The 26,692-nt window shown below is 41.6% G+C and overlaps 1 protein-coding gene and 1 long non-coding RNA gene across 2 annotated transcripts in view; one reads left to right on the top strand and one right to left on the bottom strand.

Annotated features, from left to right (window-relative positions):
- Window positions 1-26,692, bottom strand: part of sgcd (sarcoglycan, delta (dystrophin-associated glycoprotein)) — a 343,513-nt gene that overhangs the window by 265,726 nt on the left and 51,095 nt on the right. The gene's annotated exons all lie outside the window — the stretch shown is intronic.
- LOC146661241 (uncharacterized) lies at window positions 24,049-26,390 on the top strand. Its single transcript, XR_014913477.1, has 2 exons — window positions 24,049-24,267; window positions 25,824-26,390. It is a non-coding gene; the product is annotated as an uncharacterized LOC146661241 (long non-coding RNA).

The raw sequence follows: 26,692 nt of genomic DNA, 5'->3' as shown, positions 1-26,692 counted from the left end.
GCTACAGCTTAGAAATTCACCACAGTGGAACAAACCCACACATACAGTTTCAAGCCTCCAAGTCCAGCAGGCAGCCACCAGGTTTTCTTAATTAGTGCATAAAGCTTGTAGGAACAGTGGGTGAACACACTCGCACTCTGCTAATGAGTATGAGATGTGATAGAAATGCCAGCATTATGTTCAGTGCTTTGGGGGGTTTATGATGCTTTATATTTTTATGTAAATTTAGCTTTTGCCGTTATGTTACGGTTCTTTTTGGCATCATTTTTTAAGCCTTTTTCCTTCTGTGTCATCTTTTATATTTCTGAGGACAGGCCTGCATTTATACTTGTTTGGAAGCTTTCAGTGAAACACCATCATGTGGTTCTGATGAGTCCTCATCATTTAGGCCTTTTTTCTTGTATGTATAAGAAAAATGATCTGTGATATGTTCACATCACATTAAGGTAGTTTTTAAAAAAAAATATATTTATATACTAGGTTGTCAGATTTGGTCAAAATTGAATTCTTCTGACATTTATCAGTGTTTTATTTCATGCTGTATGACATTTTCCCTGCTGTGAAGTACATTAATAGAAAAGCAGAGAGTGTTTTAGCTTCAAACTAGACGTTCAGGTGGAGTTTTGAAAGTCAAAAACAATCCCAGTTTTTAAATTGACATATTTTCTTCAGTATTCTTCCATGTAATACTCCATGTAGCTGACATACTTAGTCGTACAGTAGCATTTCAAATAAGTTTGTTGTACTCTGCTGTGTGAGGATGATTCGCCGCCTGTGAGCGCTTTGGCACGGGCGAGGTGCCCACGGCAGCACCTGCTGCTAGTGGAGAGTAAGAGCGATACGTGCTTTCACGTCAAAAAGTGGTCAGAAGTTTCCCTTCCACTTTTTAGAAAAAAAGTCACTAAGGGGGTCTGAAAACTTGCTAAATATAGCAACAAAGTCGCTAAGTTGGCAACACTGGCTATGCCCCGTTAGCATTTTTATTTTTACCACCAATATACAATTTTTTTACCAAATGGTAAATGGCCTGTATTTATATAGCGCTTTACTAGTCCCTAAGGACCCCAAAGCGCTTTACATATCCAGTCATCCACCCATCCACACACACATTCACACACTGGTGATGGCAAGCTACATTGTAGCCACAGCCACCCTGGGGCGCACTGACAGAGGCGAGGCTGCCGGACACTGGCGCCACCGGGCCCTCTGACCACCACCAGTAGGCAACGGGTGAAGTGTCTTGCCCAAGGACACAACGACCGAGACTGTCCGAGCCGGGGCTCGAACCGGCAACCTTCCGATTACAAGGCGAACTCCCAACTCTTGAGCCACAATCCACAATATACTACTTTGACCTCTTGTGGTTGGCAAGTTGCTGATTGTTCTTCTTAGAAACCATGTTGGTACAAACAGAGCACTTCTTGTAGCTATATGTGGCTCAAGAGTTGGGAGTTCGCCTTGTAATCGGAAGGTTGCCGGTTTGAGCCCTGGCTTGGACAGTCTCGGTCGTTGTGTCCTTGGGCAAGACACTTCACCCGTTGCCTACTGGTGGTGGTCAGAGGGCCCGGTGGCGCCAGTGTCCGGCAGCCTCGCCTCTGTCAGTGCGCCCCAGGGTGGCTGTGGCTACAATGTAGCTTGCCATCACCAGTGTGTGAATGTGTGGATGACAGGTTGTGTAAAGCGCTTTGGGGTCCTTAGGGACTGGAAAAGCGCTATACAAATACAAATACCATATGTTTTACAAAACTGGAAATTGTAAGTGTAAGTAGCATGTTATAACAGCTGCATGCACTTAGCATTTTAACAGTTATGCAGACAGAAGACACGGCTGTAAAGCTGTTAATGTCTGATGCACATGAGATGAAAGACAAATGAAAATGAGAAACTAACATTAGGGCCAACAACCCACTATTGAGCAGTTCCTGCATAAAGCACGAACACACCGATTGCTTTTTCTTCGACTACACCGTTGCTTACCCTTTCAAATCTAATCTACTGTCTTGTATTTCAGCCAAAAACAGTCTGAAGAGGACGGCCCCTGGATAATGATGATCTGCACAGTCACTACAGGAACGTTCAGGACATCTGTTTGATCCGGTAAATTTTGAGGTTCAGTGAAGCTTCTGGCTGTGAAGACAGGGATAATAAACCTTCCTCGGTCTTTCAGCTCTCACAGCTGTGATGACTTATTACCACATGTATCAAAGCTGAATGTTATGCTACGTCGCCGCATTGACGTGACTGCATTGTGTCTGAGAACCTCGAGGCAGAGTGTGCTTATCCTCCCTTTCTATATGTCTTAAAATCAACTGTGGAAATACAAAATTCCTATTAAAATATCACTTTATTGCTGAATCCTCTTCTTCTTTTATCTCATTTTCAAGCATGCAGTGAAGTGGACATTAAAAACAAGAAGGAATAACAAAAAGAGAATGTAAAATTTGAATGTCTGGATCATCATGAACCCAACTCACTTATCTGACCTGAGAAAGTTCTCTTGTCCGTTCTCTACTTGAGGTAAAACCATCTGGCAACGATCTACACTGAACCATAACACCACAGATAAATGAATGCCAAGTAGATTTCAAGACTGTCTAATGATTCAGCGTTAAAAGAATTATTTCTGTGTTAACAAGACTAAAACGCTAAAGGTCCCAGAGGTGAGTGGGGAGGGGGGCTAACATGAAGGCTTCTCCAAAGTGATAAATGTTGGTCTTCTGGGCAGCCCGGCTGTAACTCACGCCTTCATGAAGATGCTTGACACAAGGTCAGAAGATCAAGGAGTTTTCTCAGCTTTACTTTAATGTCTGCAGGTCTGAGATACTAAGAAGACTCACATGAGTTTAATAGAAAAATGAAACTAGGTGCTGTGTTTATATAATTATATTGGCATACTTGTAGCAACAGTTCAGCCCCAACAGCACTGTGCACAGCAGAGCATCACAGCCTTAAAAACAGTCACAGAACACGACTCGTTTGTGTTCATGGACACAAATGAACCTTTTTTTAATCATGTGATAAACACCTGCCACACCGTCTGAGTAATATTTGTTCATTTGTGCTAATGGATATGAAGAGCAGTAAAATTTAGCTAATTTAGCTGTAAGAAATACTTGATGTTTCGATTTAATTTTAAGCGTTAACTGTGTGCTTCACAGCTTCTTTATTTTTTTTTTTTGTTTCCTTGTTCATGTGTCCGAGTCTCAAAAAGCTGTATATGCTGATTGCACAAAAGATGTTTTCATTTGAAACACAGTCAAGTACAGTACTTTTGTTGTCCCATTTATTGCCAAGTTTGTTTGATTTTTATTTTATTTTTTAAAAAAAGGACAATTTCAGCCCTTCTCCACAAACAAAAGTTTCTAATTTATTGCTTTGCTTCAACTTCAGGTCAGACTAACAGTGAAGCGTCATCTGACCTCTGGCATTTACAACATTTCACTCATTATACCTTGAAGGAAAACACGGCCTTGTGCCAGCCCCAGCTGTGCAGAAAACAAAGCATCTAAGCAGTAACTTCTGTGAAACAGCTCCCAGCCGGAGGTTGATCAAATGACTTCTCCAACAAAATGTGCAGAGATTTAAATGACATGTCAAGACTCCTCCATGCATTTCAGGGAATGAACTATTAGTTTCCAAACATTAAATATGCAGACACGCGATGCATTTATATCCAAAAAAACCAGATGTTTTGCTGTTACCACATTCAGCCTTCGTTTTTTAACGGGGATAGACGCTAGACAAGTTAAGAGTAATGAGGTAAATGTCAGGCTACCGATGGTGGCTGAAACGGTGCGGTCGTGGACTACAGCTGAGAGTCACAGCACACTGAAGTTAAAGCACACGTGCTGTTTGCCAGCTAAAGTCGAGGAGGTCAAAGCAAAGAGGAGAGCAATTCATCACAGCTGCTTGTCAGTTTAGGCGTTGATCCTGTGTAGACAGATGTTGGTGCCTGTGTGGACACAAGAGGTGAGCGTGTGTGCGTTGTATCAGCGGTTGAGTAGTGACTACAAGAAGTGATGCAGGCGAATGGAGAAAGTTCAACTCAAAGATTTTACAAAAGATCCACCTCGGAGCGCGCGTGAGTCAGCATCGCTGCGCGGTTTGATGGCTACTAATCTGCTCTGAAGAGACGGCGACAGACACACCGAGTGCAGGAAGTGAGATACGGTATGATGGCGGACACGATGAAATGAGCTGAGGGCTAAAAAGATAATGAGAGTAGGCTGCGAAATGAAATGACGAGCAGAAGAAGTGAGGGTGGAAAGAGACATGAGCAGAGCGACGAGGAAATTAAGAAGCTTCTCATTTCTTCCACTGCAGCGATTAAGACACACACACACACCACCGTGTTTTCATATCTTTGTGGGGACATCTAATTGACGTAATGCTTTTCCCCTAACCATCAAAAATGAATGCATAAACCTAACTGTAACCTGAGTGTAACCCTGACACTAAAAGCACATTTTGAGTCTGAAATATGCCTTCAAACTAGTGGGAACTGGGATTTAGTCCCCATGAGGGCTGTGGGTCCCACAACCATAGTAAACTTCCAATTTCTAGTCCCCACAACAAAATGTAAACACACTTGCATGCACGCACACACACACATAAAGATCTCTCCCACCCTTCGGCAGTCCCAATCCCATCTAAATCTCAGCATAGCATTTAAAGAAAGGTGAATTATACAATGTGTGTGTGTGAGAAGAGGAAACCCCTCCTTCCCAGCTGATGACCTTTGAGATTTACTGTTCTCCTCTGATGTAGCATTTCATGTCTGACTGCATCTGTTCAGGCTAAAAAAGGCCAAATGCAAGGTACTGGTTATCTGTAGGTGAGGCGCTGCCTTACCGTCATCTGTATATTTTACTTCACTGCAAAGTAAGGAATACTGTTTGTTCTGGATCCACACCAGTGACTGGGGGCAGATTTTCGTGAGGAGATTGCTCTCTGATCCTCTCAACTGTGGAATTCCCTGACCGAGCGTCTCGGGCAGCCCGAGGCTCAAAGGCTGGTTGTCAGTTAGTCTCCGGAGACTCTGTGAAGATCCTCCATCCTTGTATGGTCTGGAAGGTTTTGCCTCTTAGTTCAATTCTGTTCATTCCTGATAATGGCAGCCTCAGAGGGGCTTCTCTAAAGTCAACTGTTTCATCTCAAAGAGTATGCACCGACTGATCTGTGATCTGCAGGTTCATCAACTATCAGATTTTTCTCACCACCTTGCGCAGAACGATTGTGGGAAATTGACGTAAACAGTATTTGCCAGTATGAATAGCAAATTAATGCTCCTTTATGACAAGGAAGGCAATCGGTTTCATCATATTATGTTTAGTTGCTGTTAGAGATGGCACGATACCACTTTTTTATGTCCGATACCGATATCATAAATTTGGATATCTGCCGATACCGATATGAATCCGATATAGTGTTTTTTAATCAACAAAACTGTTTTTTAAAATATCTTGCTGCATTTTGCAAGTCTGCAAGTTCATACTCAAGTTTAAAACAACAACTACACTAAAGCTATTCTGTTATACCTGTATACAAAAAAAATATTTCATAGTTCAGCAATACTGATCAATCTAATAAACTTAAACCTACACCATCCTCCCTATTCTGGTATTTTAAAGAGTACTTAGCGTAAATATTAAGCAACCTAACTAATAGGGTTCCAACTCCCAGCAACAACAAAATTAAATAAATAAAAAATAGGGAACCACCCCTCACGCGCCACCTCATGATGCTTAATCGACGTAATCAACCTTAATTTGATGCAGTGTGAAAAAAAATGCACAGAAATCAATTATTTTTCAAGAAATATTAAATAGATTCAACATCTTTCTTCAACAAAATTGCAGACTGCACAGATGGTACCTTCCCAAAGTAAAAAGTACTATAGCTTACTAGGGTATATATATTAGACTTAATAGTCACTATGTACAGTAATTGACTTCTATTCATTTTACATCAAATTAAAACTTTGGGTGTCAGATAATTATTTATTAAAAGCTCGACATTTTAAATGAGAATAAGAAAGAAAAGTATGTCTTTGTGCCCCCTTTTCCCAGTTAATGCCCTATCGGCCCCCCTGGCTAAACTTTGCTAGATCCGCCCCTGCACAGTTACCAGCCGTCAGCTACGTAGAAAAAGATCCTCGAGTAGAAAGTAATATTAAATAAATTCTTACAACAGCTGATCAAGCTTAAACGTGCTGCTGTTGTTCAGCCGCTGGTTTCCTCTTTCTGGTGCAAAGTGGACCAAAAACAAACGAGAGACAGACTCGCGACAGAAAAGCCGATCAGCTGATTTAAGCAGTTTCACGATTGAAGTAGCAGCAAGAAGAGGCAGTCGCTTGTTAAGCTTAACGCAGGAATGCTTTACAAACATTCAGAGATTGACTTACACACTTGCTTTACTTCTCTCGGGGATAACTTTGTCGGAGATGAAATGCCGGGTTGCTAGCGAAGCTCCACATGCTATCCAGACCACCATCAGGTCCCGCATGCCACAGCTGCTCTATCAGGTGATGCATACTGCTCCGACGTGCTAACGTTCTGAGGTGAGTTACGGGGTGTTGCAAGTTTTGTGAGGTGCTTTCGTGATATTTAATGGATCGGATTACATTTTTTATTTTTCTCCGATATCCGATCCAGTAATTTAGGTCAGTATCGGACCGATACCGATACGTAATATCAGATCGGTCCATCTCTAGTTGCTGTTAGTTTTGTAGGATTAACGTGGTATAATCTTAGGATAATAACATTCACCGGGCTGCAGGTTCAGTGTTTGGGTCAGGCTAACATCCAGTTTCCCACAGGTAGAATTTACTTGGACAGCCCACCCACACAGGTTAAAGTCCATCCAATTATACTTGGAAAATTTATTCTGGAAGTATTTATTAATTTAGTCATCTTAGAAAATGAATTAATCTGTGACTGCTTGATTTTTATTCTGCCGACCTTCTAGATCCAGCCTTTAGTCGTATGGTTCTCTATCAGCTCCCTTGGTGTCCAGGCTTCTGTTGTCGTGGTAATGGATATGATTCACATAAAAATGGAGTCAAAGTGGAAAAAAAGAAAAATAAATCTGGATCTGTCTGCTGACAGTTTTTCAGGGTTTAGCCTGAATATGCCGTTAATACAGCTGTTCCTCTTCCACATGTCAGATAATGTTTATGAACCCAGATATATATTTTTAAAAAGCTCACTTGTTGTTAAATTATTGCCGATGTTTCAAAAACTGTTTCCTTCCATAAACCAAACCTTCTGGTACTTTGCCTGTGAACTCTGCACTTCCATATTCAGATATCCAACAGCCAGGTTTGAACCCACACATTTTTAGTTTAGGTTTCAGTTAAAATGCACAAAATACATTCATCTTCTAGATTTTAAAAATGATCCTGTTTATCACATGTGTGGATTTGTTGAGTTCTGTTTTTAAAGCCTAAAGTTGAGAAATCATCATGTTAGTTGTCTGTGAAGGTTCTCAGTCATCCAGGTCATCATAGTCTGAGGAGCTCGAAGAGAAAAGCATCTGGACTTCTTTAAGTTTCCTTGAAGGTGTTTCACCTCTCATCTAAGAACCTTATTCAGTTCTAAGAGCATTTGGAGGAGGGTCCCAGAATTTAAGCTCTGTGGGAGTGTCTCCAGGAGGGCCGTGGACCCCCTGTTGATCCTCTACCTAATCACATGAGCCAAGGTGTGAAAACATGTGTGGGTCTCAATCAACCAAGGTTTCGGGTGAACCTGTTGTGAAAGCTAACCCCACCCTATCATGTGATTCACTGAGGTCAAATAGCCCAGGATGAGAGTGTTTGTTAAGGCGTCATCATGTTAGTTTTGAAAGTCGATGAGACCCTAACCAGGGAGTGGTCATGGATGGATGGATGGATGAGGGAGAGATAGATGGATGCATGTTTTACCATCTAAGTATATATCATGATGGTGAAATACATGCTGTGCAGCTGGAACAGTCAGGCTTGCCAGCCTCGCTGTGCCTCCTGGTATCACTGGAGCCAAAATGAGGCCTGCCTGCTCTGCATTCAGAGGTTTGCATTCCTTTGAATGTGAGTTATTCCAGATGCCAACATTTATCTGCTAGAAAAAAAAGAAGCAAAAAATATTTGAAATGAATGCCTGTGGAGCTCTGGCTGCAGTGAGTGTAAGGGTATTAGGGTGTTATCTACAGGGGGTGCAGAATTATTAGGCAAGTTGTATTATTGAGAAATAATTTTATTATTGAACAACAACCATGTTTTCAATGAACCCAAAAAACTCATTAATATCAAAGCTGAATGTTTTTGGAAGTAGTTTTTAGTTTGTTTTTAGTTTTAGCTATTTTAGGGGGATATCTGTGTGTGCAGGTGACTATTACTGTGCATAATTATTAGGCAACTTAACAAAAAACAAATATATACCCATTTCAATTATTTATTTTTACCAGTGAAACCAATATAACATCTCCACATTCACAAATATACATTTCTGACATTCAAAAACAAAACAAAAACAAATCAGCGACCAATATAGCCACCTTTCTTTGCAAGGACACTCAAAAGCCTGCCATCCATGGATTCTGTCAGTGTTTTGATCTGTTCACCATCAACATTGCGTGCAGCAGCAACCACAGCCTCCCAGACACTGTTCAGAGAGGTGTACTGTTTTCCCTCCTTGTAAATCTCACATTTGATGATGGACCACAGGTTCTCAATGGGGTTCAGATCAGGTGAACAAGGTGGCCATGTCATTAGTTTTTCTTCTTTTATACCCTTTCTTGCCAGTCACGCTGTGGAGTACTTGGACGCGTGTGATGGAGCATTGTCCTGCATGGAAATCATGTTTTTCTTGAAGGATGCAGACTTCTTCCTGTACCACTGCTTGAAGAAGGTGTCTTCCAGAAACTGGCAGTAGGACTGGGAGTTGAGCTTGACTCCATCCTCAACCCGAAAAGGCCCCACAAGCTCATCTTTGATGATACCAGCCCAAACCAGTACTCCACCTCCACCTTGCTGGCGTCTGAGTCGGACTGGAGCTCTCTGCCCTTTACCAATCCAGCCACGGGCCCATCCATCTGGCCCATCAAGACTCACTCTCTTTTCATCAGTCCATAAAACCTTAGAAAAACCAGTCTTGAGATATTTCTTGGCCCAGTCTTAACGTTTCAGCTTGTGTGTCTTGTTCAGTGGTGGTCGTCTTTCAGCCTTTCTTACCTTGGCCATGTCTCTGAGTATTGCACACCTTGTGCTTTTGGGCACTCCAGTGATGTTGCAGCTCTGAAATATGGCCAAACTGGTGGCAAGTGGCATCTTGGCAGCTGCACGCTTGACTTTTCTCAGTTCATGGGCAGTTATTTTGCGCCTTGGTTTTTCCACACGCTTCTTGCGACCCTGTTGACTATTTTGAATGAAACGCTTGATTGCTCGATGATCACGCTTCAGAAGCTTTGCAATTTTGAGACTGCTGCATCCCTCTGCAAGATATCTCACTATTTTTGACTTTTCTGAGCCTGTCAAGTCCTTCTTTTGACCCATTTTGCCAAAGGAAAGGACGTTGCCTAATAATTACGCACACCTGATATAGGGTGTTGATGTCATTAGACCACACCCCTTCTCATTATAGAGATGCACATCACCTAATATGCTTAATTGGTAGTAGGCTTTCGAGCCTATACAGCTTGGAGTAAGACAACATGCATGAAGAGGATGATGTGGACAAAATACTCATTTGCCTAATAATTCTGCACTCCCTGTAGGTTTAAAATACATCCAGTGGGGAACCCAGGGCAGATGCAGCTGAATAGGAGGGGGGTGGAGGAGTCTGTGCAAAGAGAAACTCCGGGGCAGATAAATGTTTAAAACGCTGACTGAATGTTATTTGTTGACATTTACCCACAGTGGGGCCCAGATGTTTCAAGCATGGCAGGGCTGCCATTCAACATATTTTCAACCAGTGCCAAGGAAGAGGGGAAAAGTGATTAAATACTGTCTTCAGCAAAGGGCACAGGCCACTGTTCCAGAGACTTGGAGCTACTGCACATGAAACCCAAATCAGCCAATTGTTCCTGCCAGCAGCGCCTCTCGCGTGGAGAAAGAATATAACGAACAAAAGAAAACTGACACCAACTCAAATCAAGTGAACACAGCAATTGATACATCTTTTGTGCAGAATCTTTGTTTAGCTAAAAAAAATAAGTGGTTAGGAATGAATGCAATTATTAATGCGAATATACAGAACCTCTAAAAAACCTGGGTCAAGATTTCTGATATTGGAAATGATCTGATTTCTTTTCAGTCCAGCGTTGACCACTCATCTTTGGGCTTTGGCTGCTTCCAGAGAAACACATGAGAGGTAACATCTTTGCTGAAATGCTATCACGAAGACATCATCTATTATTAGGACATTACTTGATTGGGGCGGCCGCGGCTCAGGAGGTGGAGCAGGTCATCTACTAATCAGAAAGTCTGTGTTTCGATCCCCGGCTGCTTCAGTCTGCATGCCAAATATCCTTGTGCAAAATACTCACCTGAAATTGCTCTCCAATGCATCCATCGCAGTGTTAGCTAGAAAGTTAGATAGGAACCGGTATGAACAGGTAAATAAGGCATGCTGTATAAAGTGATCAGGCAGAGGAGGAAAGGGCTGTATAAGGACCAGTTTATTTACCATTTATTTTGAGTGGTTTTTAGATTAAATGATTAGTCAGTGATTAGCTGAGGGGGTCCTATAACCAGTCTTCTCTGCCTGCTAAAGCGTGGCGCGCTCTCCCTCTTTCCCCTTCTCATTTTTGACACCTTCCATTTAGTATTGGGCAGACGTGTCCACAGAGATTTAAGACCTCCTTAAATCTGATGTTTTGTTATAGTCTAATTTTACAAGAATGAGTGTAAATATTTCATGCAACAGTTCTGTAATTGGCTTTATCATGTTGGTGTTTTTCTCAACACATATTTTATCTCCTGAATGACGAAATAGGATTTTAATAAGTCACAAGTTCCATTTTGAAATTTGATCTGTAGATTTCGTCTCCTAATGGATCATTAAAAGTAAACTAGAAGGCGGAAAAGGAGAGAAAAACTCACTATCAATCAAAACTAAATCCTGTGGGGCAGAAAAAGTGGAACAGACTACAAAATTTTTTTAAAAAAAAGCAGCGATGGAGTCGCTAAAGACAAAACCAGAGAAAGAGCTGCAAAGATTTAGAGTAAGAAAGCATGAAAGGAAGAGTAGGTAAGAGTGAAGACGACCAGATGAGACAGCAGAAGAGTGACGGATGAAAAGTAAGAGGAGGAAAGAAGGGAAAAAGGCACAAACAGAGAAAACAGAACAGAGATCCTAACCCTGCTGCAAGGCCTTCTGGGTAAAAAGCATCAATAATCTCTCTCTCTCTCTTTCCTCCTTTTTTTCTTCCTCTTCTCCATCCTTCATTTCCATCCTTCAGGATGTTTTTTCAGACTTTGAACTCAGAGAATTTTATCATTCTTCACCCCAAGGGACTTATTCCGGTTTAAAATCATTGATACTGATTACTCCAGGCCCTGTCATATTGATTTTTGAGATTTATTGTTGGCCGACTCCCTAACAGAGGTCCCTGGCCCCTGTGTCCCCGGGTTGGCAGTCATTTGTTAAACACTCACCCCTCCTGACAAGGGACACACTGAGCTAAAGTGCACACACAAGCATGCAGATAAAAGCGCTACTGCTGCTGTAACACTTTGAGATGTTTCACAAAGACTCCCATGTTGAAACACTCTACAGCAAAAAGAAGCACATTTACAACCTGATTTAAAAAAACTATTCTCTTCATCTGCTTTCCCTTTTAGATATGAGTCACAGACAATCAAGGCTGGGTGGTGACCCCGACTGACCACCCCAGTTGGGGTAAACACATTTCTCCCAAGCTGTGATTGCCACGGGGATCGCTGAACGGTCAGGCCTGTGTGACTGAGGCCTTCACAGCAACTGCCTGCAATCACTCACCAACTAGCTGAGAAACTTATTGTGCTGTAGCTTGTGACCAGAGATCGGAAATGGTTTGCCATTCAGTCTAAAGGCCTGTGGGACTGGCACTTTATCAGTACAAATGCGTATGTTTTTTTCAAAGCTCACACTTTAAATTTCATAACAGAGCAAAGCTAATTAAAAATTGAGAACATGTGGCAGGTGCCAAGTGGGTGCTAAGAATTCTTGATGCAAATTAAAGTCGCCAATCCTCTTACTTGTAGTGTCGGTGTTTTTAGGAGCATTCTGAATGAAATTTTCTGGCGAAATTCACATGAAGCTGTGTCAAACAGAGCACACAAGTCTGTGTTCACTTTTTGTGATGTTTCAGCATTAGCCTGTCATTTACTAGTAAGTGCTAAACTTGGAGTCTATCAGCACCCCTAATATCTGATCTAAATATGACCACTTCTGTTTAAAAACAGAACAACACAAGGTGTTAACAGCTGTAAAGAAAAGCCGAGGCTTCATAACGCATATCCACAATCTGCTGGGCCATGACAAAGTTTCTACAGCCATCTTTTATATACAGTCTATGGGCCAGAATGGAAGATAGGACGCATTGCCAGCCGTGAAGAGAGATGCCATTAGTTTGAATAGGAGGGAAACACTGCAAACACAATGGACTCTCTCTAGAGGAATGCGTTTAGTTATAAGTATCCAAAGTGACTGTTGTGTAACTAAGGGAAAAAATGCTTCAGAAAGAAGTTTAAACTTCCTCACCTCTGCACACCGGCTAAAACTCACCGTGTGAAGAGGCCATGGATGCCAGTTTTGGAATGCTACAAAACTTTGAGTCACAGCTTCCCTACATTTTGCATCGGAAGGGTCATTGTCATCTGCTAACAAGCTTTTTGAGAAAGCTCACATACAGACGGAACACCTCTCCTGTGTGATCATCCACTCCAGCACAAAATACCACAGTTTTCATTATTTGGTGCCCTAAAAGCAAAAGAAATGCATACAAGCAATCACAAGTGCCGTTGTCATCTAAACGTGACCAAAAAATGTCTGCAGCACAAACTGTCAAATTATTTGTTACATGTTACTTGCTACAACATGTGGCCACGCCCCATTTCTTCATTGGCAGCTGCTCAGTTACAAAACACACATGTAAATTTAAAACCTGCATCGTGCACACACTTGTGCGCACACACACACACACACACACACACACACACACACACACACACACACACTCTCATAATACACCAAGCAGCAGCTACTTGAACTTGGTTTTCATCTCCAGTTATTATCCAGCTTTGACTCTCCCCACTATTTGACCTTTACGCACAGATCAGGAAAAGCAGCTCAGTGTTCTTCTCTCATTAATTCTTCTCGCTGCTGAACAAGAGCTGAACAAGGAGAAAGAAAACAGCAAGTTCAGAGGAAAGTGGGGGAATAAATCGACTGTAAGTTGCCAAGATGATTTAAGAAAGTGACACAAATTAGTGAACAATCAAGAAAGTAAAAGAAAATACCACCACACCAATGGGGTTCGGTGAGATTTAGGAGATAATCCAAGATGACAAACAGACTAAAGTGATTAGAACAACAACATCTGAATAAACCTCTTATAGACGTTTCATTACCTTTGCCTCATAGACCTTCAGCTAAAGGTTCCACCAGGCCTGGGCCTCTCCGTTTATGTGACAGCATGCAAGCAGATTACCTTTTCCACTCTGAAGTGTTCATGAAGCAGTTATGAATAATAATTGTAGACTCAGGAAATCCACAAGATCTGAAAGAATAGCAGCCCAACAGTCCTAAACTCCCAGCAGTGCTGAGAGTGCCCTCCGGACCACAGGGACCTTCACTTTATGAGATTTTCTTGACAAAATTAAGATAATAGTTCCAATTTTTTCTTATGTCAACTTTGTACTTGTGGACACATGACGTAGAATGAACAATCCTGCCCTGTCGCACAATAGTGCAGGATAAACGCCTGAATCATTATCGGGATCTGAGCTCCCACCTTTGGTTAAAAAAAAAAAAAAAAATATCCAGACAAATCTGACTTTTTGAGTGATATTGCTAAAGAATGAAAACGTAGCAAAAAAATAAATAAAAGAGCAGATTAGCATCGTTTTATGTGCTGTGATGAACATAATGTCCGGGTGACAAAACCAAGCAGAGTATTGACTGTAGTATATGTAATGTACTGACTCCTGCCAAGGGGTCAAATACTGACGTTCTGCAATCAACCTGACACACTGTAATACTATCCCAAATGCATTTTACTATTACTGAATTATCCATCGTTTACCCAGGTAACAGTCTGGATTCAAGAGAGAACCGTCCAAAAGGGCAGAGAAAGTACAAATATGACACATAACAAGCAAATAAACAAATACAACTGATAACAACCTATATGAATCCTGTGTAGGCAAGAAGGTTGCAGCTTGGGTTAAAATAGACGTCATGGCAACTGTAGATTGTTGAAAAATGTCAGCTTACACTAAAAGCATGGCATGTGACACCAAAGGGTCCTGAACAAGCATCTAAATGTGTGGAGGTGGGTGTGACAGACAAGTGTATGCACTGCCATAAACGTGCACAGACACCACTGTGCAGGTTTATCCTACATACATGTACTTTGTGCATGTAGGATGTTGGTGAACAGCAGAACAGCAGGATCGGAGGATTTGATGCCCCGGGAAAGAGAACTTTTCATCAGGTCCATTCAGTATGGGAACATACAGTTTTCTCAGCCAGCATGCCACTAGCGTCACAGAAGCACCAGTTCCACAGTGGTCTGCAGGACTGATGACGCACTTATATCCTCTGAATAATGATTTTCTTACCAGAAACCCTTTAAAACAGGAGGTATTTTAGTATTCACCCTACAAAATGCTGCACTGAAAGGATAATTAGATTGCAGTAAAGCTTTTCATTAACCCAACTGAAGGACTGCAATTAAGTGAAAAGTAACCTTGATTTATATTTAATGTAACTTAATATTTATTTGTGGTTGCTGCATTAGAAAGCAAAGTGTAATGGAAATGAATTTGAACTTTTCCTTTAGATGTGTGCTGCTGCGCTGGTGCTCAGGCTTTGGAAACGTGACTGCGACATGCCTGAAGCTCAGACACCGTCCTGCAGCAGCATGTAACGCAGCTTCAGTTTAATGTACGCATTTCTCATATTCTCACTATACACAGTTCAAATTAATGTTAGTATTCTTCCCCTGCATATGTTAGAGATGGCCTCGTGATACCTGAGCGGAGAGCTAAACAGGCTGCAACAGATGCGACGGCTTTGCTCACAGTTGTCATCACGATGCGAATGTTGTGCGCGAGGTCGTAGGAGCGGGATGAGGCCCTCCTGGGAGCAACATGACCTAAACCGCCCAGCGCGGCACCACAACCTGCATGACTAATGAAAAACAAGAATAACAAGGCAATCTGCTGAGCCCCCAACAAGGCACAAGGGCGGTGCTGGAGGTACGTGCTCACACCACATACAGCGACACACAGCAGCACATCTTTCACGCTTCGGTACGCTCAACATTCGAATCAGTTCTAATGAGAATTATTCTGCTTAACGTTTATTTTTTGTGACGTATTTTGATTTTCTGATTGATCTGACGCTCTTTGGGCTGAATGATTTTCTGCCATGTTTGACATTTATGTCTTGTGTTGATGAGGCACTGCTGTTTACACCTGTTTGACTTCAGCTTAACCAGCTCTGTGCACATTTGGGGAGATGTTGTGGTTACAATCTCCGTATGTTCCCTAAACATGTCACATGTAGGCGGTTGATATTTCTGCATTGGGTTTTAACATACTGTCATTGTCATTTTGCTGGTTGTTTGGAAATGTTTAACATACCACCCAAACCACATACAGTGGGGCAAAAAGTATTTAGTCAGCCACCGATTGTGCAAGTTCCCCCACCTAAAATGATGTCAGAGGTCAGTAATTTGCACCAGAGGTACACTTCAACTGTGAGAGACAGAATGTGAAAAAAAAATCCATGAATCCACATGGTAGGATTTGTAAAGAATTTATTCGTAAATCAGGGTGGAAAATAAGTATTTGGTCAATAACAAAAATACAACTCAATACTTTGTAACATAACCTTTGTTGGCAATAACAGAGGTCAAACGTTTACTATAGGTCTTTACCAGGTTTGCACACACAGTAGCTGGTATTTTGGCCCATTCCTCCATGCAGATCTTCTCGAGAGCAGTGATGTTTTGGGGCTGTCGCCGAGCAACACGGACTTTCAACTCCCGCCACAGATTTTCTATGGGGTTGAGGTCTGGAGACTGGCTAGGCCACTCCAGGACTTTCAAATGCTTCTTACGGAGCCACTCCTTTGTTGCCCGGGCGGTGTGTTTTGGATCATTGTCATGTTGGAAGACCCAGCCTCGTTTCATCTTCAAAGTTCTCACTGATGGAAGGAGGTTTTGGCTCAAAATCTCACGATACATGGCCCCATTCATTCTGTCCTTAACACGGATCAGTCGTCCTGTCCCCTTGGCAGAAAAAAAAGCCCCATAGCATGATGTTTCCACCCCCATGCTTCACAGTAGGTATGGTGTTCTTGGGATGCAACTCAGTATTCTTCTTCCTCCAAACACGACGAGTTGAGTTTATACCAAAAAGTTCTACTTTGGTTTCATCTGACCACATGACATTCTCCCAATCCTCTGCTGTATCATCCATGTGCTCTCTGGCAAACTTCAGACGGGCCTGGACATGCACTGGCTTCAGCAGCGGAACACGTCTGGCACTGCGGGATTTGATTCCCTGCCGTTGTAGTGTGTTACTGATGGTGACCTTTGTTACTTTGGTCCCAGCTCTCTGCAGGTCATTCACCAGGTCCCCCCGTGTGGTTCTGGGATCTTTGCTCACCGTTCTCATGATCATTTTGACCCCACGGGATGAGATCTTGCGTGGAGCCCCAGATCGAGGGAGATTATCAGTGGTCTTGTATGTCTTCCATTTTCTGATGATTGCTCCCACAGTTGATTTTTTCACACCAAGCTGCTTGCCTATTGTAGATTCACTCTTCCCAGTCTGGTGCAGGTCTACAATACTTTTCCTGGTGTCCTTCGGAAGCTCTTTGGTCTTGGCCATGGCGGAGTTTGGAGTCTGACTGTTTGAGGCTGTGGACAGGTGTCTTTTATACAGATGATGAGTTCAAACAGCTGCCATTCATACAGGTAACGAGTGGGGGACAGAAAAGCTTCTTACAGAAGACGTTACAGGTCTGTGAGAGCCAGAGATTTTCCTTGTTTGAGGTGACCAAATACTTATTTTCCACCCTAATTTACGAATAAATTCTTTACAAATCCTACCATGTAGATTCATGGATTTTTTTTTTTCACATTCTGTCTCTCACAGTTGAAGTGTACCTCTGGTGCAAATTACTGACCTCTGTCATCATTTTAAGTGGGGGAACTTGCACAATCGGTGGCTGACTAAATACTTTTTTGCCCCACTGTATGCCACACAGTGCTGTGCAAAAGTCTTGAGCCTCCTGTCATTTCCAAGTATTTTGCTTTCAAGGAGCCAGACTGTTCTATAATTTCTTAAAGTGGCCTCAAGGAAGTTCTCCGGGCTTTCTGAAGGTCTTTCGAAGTTTTTCTTTGGACATCTACACAACAGACAGCAAGTGAAGGACAAAAGAAAAAGGGGTGAGCCTAAAACGATTTACAGCAGATGAATCGTATCTGAAAGTCGTGTACTTAAATCATACAGAAAAAAAATCCAGCAAAGACCTGACACATGACCTCAGAGAGCCGTCTGGCTCTTAAGTTAATCCACTGACTGTTCACTAACTGTCAAGACGTCATTCTTAAGGAAGGGAAATGGGCAGAAAAGGCTGAGGTGTGTCAAAAATCCGAGGGATCAGATCTGAGGATCTAAAGGTTTTTGTTCAAATTATCATCAATATGTACAAAGGAGGTCAGTCAGTGTCTACAGCCTGTAAAACACAGTGGAGGCTATGTCATAGTTTGGATCTGCACTTGCTGTTTGTTGGTTTTGTGTTGGAGATCTTGTAAAAATTATGGAATTATAAACACAGGAAAGTACCTTCAATACAATATCATCTAGAAAGACAGCAGACATATGAAGAAGAGCTCTGAGAGCCCTTCAGGAAACCTCGAGAATCATTCTTGAAGATTACTTAAAGGAATGACATGAAGCTGCCTCAGAGTTCAGGCTGTGTTGAAGATTAAAGTTGGTCATACTAAGTATTGAATTTTGAGCTCTTAAAAATAGTACAAACTCTGTTTTTGCCTTACATACTGCATTTTCATGTGCACCTTTCAACAAATCACTTCACCCTTTCCAATCAAAAATGTGTTGTGGCTCACGACTTTTCATCAGGACTGTACTTTCCTGTGTCCAGAGGATACACCAAACACCTCGTTTCCTTCAGAACAGCCGTATTTACCAATAATCTCGTAACTCCTCTCTACCACCCAGAGACCGCCTCAACTCCTCCCTGAAATCAATATTCTTCTGAATTTGTATGCATACTTATATATGCCTGTATCCGCCTTCACTCTCTTCCTCCCCTTGATTTCCAAGGTCATTCTACAGACTACCATCCATTCCCTCCTGACGCCACCTTGGAGTCTCCTAAATCTTTCAGATTGAACTTTCTGCATAAGATGTAATCCACCTGAGTGCACCTTCCACCAGTCTTACATCTCCTTATGTTCCTCCCTGTTCCTGAAATGTGTATTCACCACAGCCAGTCCATCTCCAGTGCTCGTGGCCTTGCTTGCCTTCCACCTTGTCTCCTGCACATACAATATGCTCACCTTCCTTCTCTGTATGATACTCTCCATTTACTCTCCCTGCATTTAGCATCCCTACTCTCACTCATTCGAACCCGACCTCGACCGGTCTGGTATGGAAATCTTATTCTCGATGGTCTGCACATTTACATTACTAAAGATTTTTGTCCAGATACCCTTGCTGACATCCCATATGGAAAAGATATATATAAATCTTATAAAGTTTGTATCTGTCTTGTGTGAAACTTGTATGAAAAGCATATAAGAGTGAAAACAGATATAAGATCAGGTCAGATGTCTATTCATATTAATATGTCTATTCATATTAATGTACAGAATTCACCTGCTTGCTGCTACTACTGCTACTACTGCACATTCACCCAGTGTATATACTATATATATATATATATATATATATATATATATATATATATATATATATATATATATATATAATGTTCCTCCTCTACACCCCCCCCCCCCCCCCCCCCCCCCCAATTTTTGCACATGTCGAGGAGCGTGTCAGGCTACATTTCACTGTGTGTTATACTTGTATAACTATGCATGTGACAAATAAAGAACCTTGAACCTTGAGATCCCTTGAAAAATTATATAATGAAACTTGTATGTTTTGGATACAAAACAATGTATGAAAGTAATGAGAAAGTGGCCACTTTCATGAGTAAATCATGTAAGCCTTATATGATTTACTCATGAAAGTGGCCACTTTCATGAGTAATCACATATAAGTTTTTACTATTTCTTTTCCATATGGGATGTGATGCTGGACATAACCTTCCCCATTCATGTCAGTGTGGGACCAGCACTGGGAATGCACTGGCTTTTGTGGCTCATGTCTGGGTTCAGACACTGTTGATGAACAATAAAGTTGGTCATACCCAAATACTGACATCCAAGCTCCTCAGAACTGTACAAACTCGCTTTTTGCCTCATACTGTACTTACATACTGTACTTCCACCTATGTCTGCATGTGTTTCACTAAATTGTCTCACCTGTTTCCCCATTTTTCTTGTCTTGAGTTTGACAAATAAATTAAATAGTTGCATGTAAATAAAAAAGAAAGGAAGAGAAGCACGGTTCATATTCAGATTAAATAAAGTTTGTAATTTGCAGTGCAAAATCCAATCAAAAATTCAGCTCTGTAAGTGTTTGTGTATCGTTTTATATTCAATTACCTTTAATTCCGACTCAAATTACCTGTAACATAACTTGAAAATAAATCCATGTTCCCAGAATGCATTTTCAATGACAGACCCACTGATGGCTCTGTAGGGTTGAAGAGGTTAATTAGCTCAATTATCAGCATCATTCACACAGTTATTGTTTAGTAAACATCACCTTATGCACCTACAGGCCAAAACAAATAGCAAGCTAAAAGATGGGACTAGAATGACAGCCAGAGAGGGGACTTTGAGTGTAATTTCAAACAATGACTTTTGATTATAAATGGATTATAATGACATCTTCTGGTTGAATTAAAGTGTTTTGTTAGCTGTCAACTATGCGAAGGGAAAGCAAGAGTCCCAGTGAAGCAGAAACACTGCAGCAGAACAGAAAGAGACCAAGAAAAATAAGACAAACGGGTAAAAAAACAAGTCTTTGTTCCCTCTTCACTGCACCATTACTCTGAGATAAGAATCACTACTCACAATCACATGACATCCCTTTGAGAAGACAACAATGGCACAGAAACGTGCATTTCACTTTTTAAGTCCTGATGAAAATTGATTTTCTTTCAAGTCTTTAAACTGATTATCCGTTTTATCAGTTGCACTGAGATGCAGATGTCAAAACTTTTCATTCGGGGCCTGTCTTGTATTTTTAGATCAGAATCTCAGTAAGTACTAAAAGCGGACTCTTCCTTTAGGGCATAATAATTCAAGTTGTCATGAGCAATAAGTGACTCATTCTTTCTTTTCTGAAGTAAAAAGAGAGCAGTGAGAGGGGGTGGAGTGTGACCAGTGTACACATTTTACATCGGATATTTATGAACAGTACGGCTGTTTTTACAAAGGACATTTACTTCACTAAATTCCCATTCAGACCAGAAATCTTTGGGGTTTTTCTTTTATGCTGATCCCAGGGTTCCAGGGAAAGTCTATAAAACATCTATAAAAAGTCCATTTTTCATCTGTTTTTTTTCCTTTTTGGGGGGTTAAGAGCCTGTAAATGAACCATTTTGGCCAAATCTCAGTAGAATCATTGATCTTATTTCAAGCAGCAGCAGCAGCAGGTGGAAAAGATTGAGTAAATGCAGGCTAAACTACCTGCCCAGAACCATTCAGGCGATGACGAAGCTAGCACTTAGCTGCTGAACACAACTGTCGCACTTTGCTGAGATATCTCCCTTAAAGAAGTAAAAATAAAACCAAAAGTCTTTTGTATTTTGGACTGAAATATATCAAAGAGACAAAAGTGCACATCTAAGTAATTGCTGATGTTACTACTCGCCGCCTGGGTTTTTAATCGTGTGACAGTTCATTATCAGTAATTACAGATTTCTTGCTTTGACGCAGTGAAGCAAAGTCAAACTTTTTGCTCAGTGGAGACGGTTTTCTATTGAAATAAACCCCTAAACATTGTTCGGGTGCTTTTAAAAGTGACTCAAATGAAAACCTGTTTAGAAACAAGTCCAACATTCAGTTCATCTCATTTAACTCAAGTTCGTCTAAACTAGACTGTAAATTCATGAATACATTTAATGTAATGTAATTAACCCCCCCCACCCCCACCCCCCTCTCCAGACGGTCTTTGTGCACAGCACTGACTGTAATGTCTTCTTCCCAATTTCAAAGTTAATCTGAGCACTTAAAATGCCAAGTTGTCACGCTGTGCTCGGCCGACAGGCAGATTTGTCATCGTGGCGTGTGGCCGTGCAGCCTCTGACGCCCTGATGGATTGTGGGACAGAAGGTCATGGTGGTGGTCTGGGAATTCCCCCCATCCACCACCACCAGCAGCCCTGCAACATCCCTGTCATATTCTGAAGTATCACATTACTCTTCACCTTAATTTCACCCTCTTCTTTCCTCGCCTAAAAAATATTTTGTCTTCTGAAACCTGATTTGTTTTTATTGTCTCACTGCTCTCTACTCAGCACTTCCTGGTTGAACCAAACTGGAGGTGTAGGTCCAGCAACTGTGGTTCATCTGAGCAGTATAACTGCAGCGATGCAGGAGACAGACAGACAGACAGACACGTATGAAGAAGAGCATATCGATTACATGCATGAAGAGAAAGTAGCATGCTGACATACAGCAATGAATGAATGAGATTCAGATAATGGACAGCTATCAGCTGAATGCGTAAAATGGAATAAAGTCTCTGAAGCTCTGTCCTTGGTCAGACGTTACATTCATGCACTGTCTACAAGCAGCAATGATGTCCTTGTGACCCAACACAGAGCCGAAACACCCACAGAAATCAGATATCGTATTCCTGAAGGCTCCAGTCAGACTAACCTTTGCCTCGGGAACCCCCTGAATTGTCCGACCTCACCAAATAGATGGGTTAACCCTAAAATAAGTCCACTACAATGTAGAAGGCATGGTTCGCAGGTTTATCAGAATGAAGATGGTGCTTTAATTATGTATAATTATTTATATTAACAGCAAATTAAATTATTTTTAAGTATGAAATCAAAAATTAGGATAAGCTCCACAAATATTTGAGGAATCTAATATTAAAAATGTCAAAGCCAAGGCTAATGAAATATCCTTGAGAAGCTTTCACACATTTAATCTGCTCAGTCGACCGACATCTGACTTGATGCCCTTCGAAAGGTCGAAAGCAAACAGGGTTACAGTCCGAATAATTCAAACTTCAAGAGCAGCGCTGAGGCGGAAAATCCAGTCTAACCCTCAAGGTACAGCTGCAAGGTTTGCTGTCATCACTGTTTAAATTGAGTGTAACTAGCACTTCACCATCTCTCTTCCTCCATCATATTTCCTTAAGCTGTCACAGCTTCACTGTCAATTTTGTTTTGCTTTTATTTTTGCTGTGACGGAAACAATTCGCTGACTCTTGTTTATTAGATTCCTGCATTCCAGCCACGACTGGATTATCTTTGTTTTTCTGTATGCACAGTTAAAAAACATCTGTAAACATACAGGACAATGAAAGAATTTTACACAAATTCTTTTTTCCAACATTTTTTTCCACACATGGATTTTTTTCAATTTACCACTTAAGGAACCCACTGTTAACTATATATAGGAACTTGTCCAGTTTCTTTCAGTGCATATATTTGCAAATTAGGGGTTAAATTTGGTACACACATGTAACTGTGGTATAATTCTGTTATGTATAATTTTTAAAAGCATGGATGCATCATAATACTAGATTTGGTGCTTCCCCGTGTTCTGGCCACTCTCCTTTTAGATCAATGATTTTCAAACGTACATTTTTGAGCTCACTAGAGAGCACGACGAGGCACACCTGTAATCTGAGGGGGGGAAAGGCTTCCGGCATCCTTCCAGTTCCTCTTTTGACTGAACTGTCAGATGAATCTGCCCTTGCATGAAACTCCACTCCATTTTTCACAGTCACAGGTGCACTCTTGATTTATGTCTCTTTTCCCTCCATCTTCTTTCTGTAAAGCAATTTGACACAATCATACGACCTCGAGGGCCGATCGTGACTGACACTTTCTAGACTTTTCCTTTTCTGTTGTACTTTAGTCTGGTTCAGGGAACCACGCAACTTTTTTTGGGTTTAGTAAAGACTCTGTTTATTGGCAAGATTGTCCACACTTTGTTTTTCCCCATGTTTAGTCATGACACCAGCAGAGCACATTTGCCTGCAGCCTCATAGCATCTATTTCAGACACTGAGTGACTTCTACCGAATCCATCTGACCTCCCTTCACGTTGAAAAGCGGCACGAAAAGCATGTTAAAATGTGACACACACGGGTCCTCGGGACGTATCTGTATGCGACCAATTTAGGAGTGAGAACTGGGAGGGAATACAGATGTGCAGCTTCCTCATTTGGTGTGAGAGCTCTAACGGTGTGTTCACACCGAACGCGATGGACGCGAATAAAACGCCCCAAACGCCCCTAATTTGACGCGTGTACATTCGCGTCTCAACGCGTGTCCAAGAAAAATCCATCGACGCGCGTGAACCGGAAATGTGGGAGGAATGTGGGAGGGAGTTGTGCCAGACCGGTATCTTTGCAAGATGGCAGCTATCGAGCTAGCGCTTGAAGAGAGAGTCTCCCTTCTCTATGTACTGTGGAGAGCAGAGTAGCGGCGTAAAGGACGTCCTCGCCGTACCTGGGTCCATCAGGTCCTCCAGAGGCATGAGCAGTTTGGTGAGTTTCACCACTTGCTCCAGGAGCTGCGCCTGGATGACTGCCGATTCCAGCGCTATCACCGTCATTCACTCGGCCAGTTTGAGGACCTGCTTTCCCTCGTCGGTCCCAGCATCGCCCGCCTAGACACCAACTACAGGCGCTCAATCCCACCTGCAGAGCGCCTGTCCGTCTGCCTGAGGTTAGTAAAAGTATTTAATACGGTAGTCCTTTATTGATATCTGTGCTAATATGCTAATCCATCCAGTTATACACTGCTAACATGGATGTGCTATGCTAACAGTGAATGCTGTCGGTGTTTACTGAAAGCAAACTGTGGTACAGAGACGACTCTTTATAATATTTCTAGTGATACTCAGAAGGTCTCATCAAGCCCCGATTTAATTCGATTTATGCTGTTATCAGTGTTTGCATGATAGCATGGCTGTGGTGTCACATCAATGTATGCGCTCGGTGTTTGCTGATATCAAACTAGAGCATTAGGACCACTGAGTTAACCTTTGTAGTGATACTCACTCCTTTTTATTTAGACCTGGTTTAATTCTGGGATAGTTGAATATTTGTATATAATCCCTGCAGCTGTCAGACTCTATAGCAGGGGTCACAGCCTTTATTAAAACAGTGTTAGATAAAACTGTGAACAGTTTGGTTCATCTCTAGTTACATGGTTCTATCTTGATAAGCTGTCTTATCACAGATTAATTTTTCAAAAATATTAATGATTTAAGCAAGGAAAGGGCTACATGTCAACATACAACTCTTTATTTCTATTAATGTCTTACTTCATTCCTACCTGATTGACATGTTTAGGAATTATGAGTGATTGGCTCACTGTAGTTGTGAAAGTTGCTACCAATCAAATTATGATATGTTAAAGTTAAAACAAAACACAACTGTTTTTGTCATGGTCCTGAGTCTGAGGACTCAGTGTTTTGTGTTCCTTATGCTTTTGTTCATTCAGAGTGTGTATTCTGTTGTGATTTTGCCATTTGTTAGGTTTCTGTTCTTTGCCTGCCTGCTTCCACTTCTCTGTGTTCCCTCTGTCTGTCCATGGTGTTATTGTGTCTGCTCATGAGTCTGCCTGTCAAGTTCAGTGTCCGGTCTGGTTCTCTGTGTCTGTTAGTTTCCTGTTTTATTCTGAAAGTTCAGGTCTCATGTCAGTGTGTTCAGTTTTACCTCTCCCCTGTCTCGTTAGCCTTATTGCTCCCAGCTGTGTCTCCCTCCTGTGGCCCATTCCCTGATTACTCCCCGTGTATTTAAGCCCTGTGTTTTCCTGTGCTCTCTGTCGCGTCGTCTGTTTAACTCCATGTCAGTCTGCATTATTCTGTTACCTGGTATTCATTCTGCGTCTCTCTGCCATCTCTCTTTGTGCATTTCGCTCCTCCTCCCGTGAGTGTTTTGTTCTTTAGTTTTCCCAGTTTAGGTTTGTTTACTCCCCGCTCTGCTCTTCCTGTTTTGTCACTTTATCACCTCTGCAAATAAATTTTCACTCGCACCCCAGTCAGTGCCTGCATCTTGGATCCTTTTCTCAATTCACCACACGACTGCTGTGCAGCCGTGACAGTTTTAGATATTATCTAATATACATTTTGTAATTATCCTTATAATTACAAAATGTTTTATGTAAGATTCATGTTTTGTGATTTATATCTGACATCACAAAAGTATTTTGGAATTTGAATAATGTATTTTGTAACTGCAGTACACATAATACTGATTTTGAACAATTTTGTCCAGGTTCCTTGTCACCGGGGACTCCTTCAGGACCATCGCGTTCAGTTTCAGAGTCGGTGTGTCCACGGTGAGCCAGATCACCCCCCAGGCAGCGACGTCCATCTGGGACTGTCTAGTGGACGACTTCATGGCTGTGCCTTCACCTGGAGACTGGCGGTCCATCACAGAGGGATTCCAGGAGCGCTGGAACTTTCCTCTGTGCTGTGCAGCTCTGGATGGGAAGCACGTCCAGACAAAGGCACCCCATATATCATATAGGAGACACACACATTGATATACACTAAATATTCATTTCATTTCTTTTTTGTGGTGCCCAAATTGATGCACCTGCTTGATTTTGTTTAAACAATTATTGCACACTTTCTGTAAATCCAGTAAACTTCTTTTCACTTCTCAAATATCACTGTGTGTGTCTCCTGTATGATATTTAACTGACATTTTTTATTGTAACAACCAACGATTTATACAGGAAAATAATGTCTATTAACAAGGTTGCCCAAACTTCTGCATCCCACTGTATCAGTATATTTTGTCATTAGTATAATATGAAATAAATTCTACATGTGTCAAGTTGTGTGCCAACATTTGCTGTGTAGTAGAACTGAGACATTAGTCATTATAAACATTTATTTGAAATAATATTAAAAGTCTCAAACAGAAAAACATTAAACATAAATATATAAAATATAAGAATTTACAGAGAGACAGGAATAAAAAGGACCAGCTGCTCTCCAGAGCAGGAACAAGGCTGAGGAGGAAATGCTCCATTGGAGACTGGTGTGGCCTCTTCAGGGACTCCAGGATGGCCAGCTCCACCGCCGATGGACCGTCCTGGGACCCGTCCCTCATCTGCCTCGGAGCCGTCCTCCTCT

This window comes from Rhamphochromis longiceps, linkage group LG10 (assembly GCF_057381845.1).
Source record: "Rhamphochromis longiceps isolate RC_006_pf linkage group LG10, R_longiceps_female_GT1.1, whole genome shotgun sequence".
NCBI classification, from domain to species: domain Eukaryota; kingdom Metazoa; phylum Chordata; class Actinopteri; order Cichliformes; family Cichlidae; genus Rhamphochromis; species Rhamphochromis longiceps.
The sequence above is the reverse complement of the archived record's forward strand: the minus strand, read 5'-3'. Positions and strand labels throughout refer to the sequence as shown.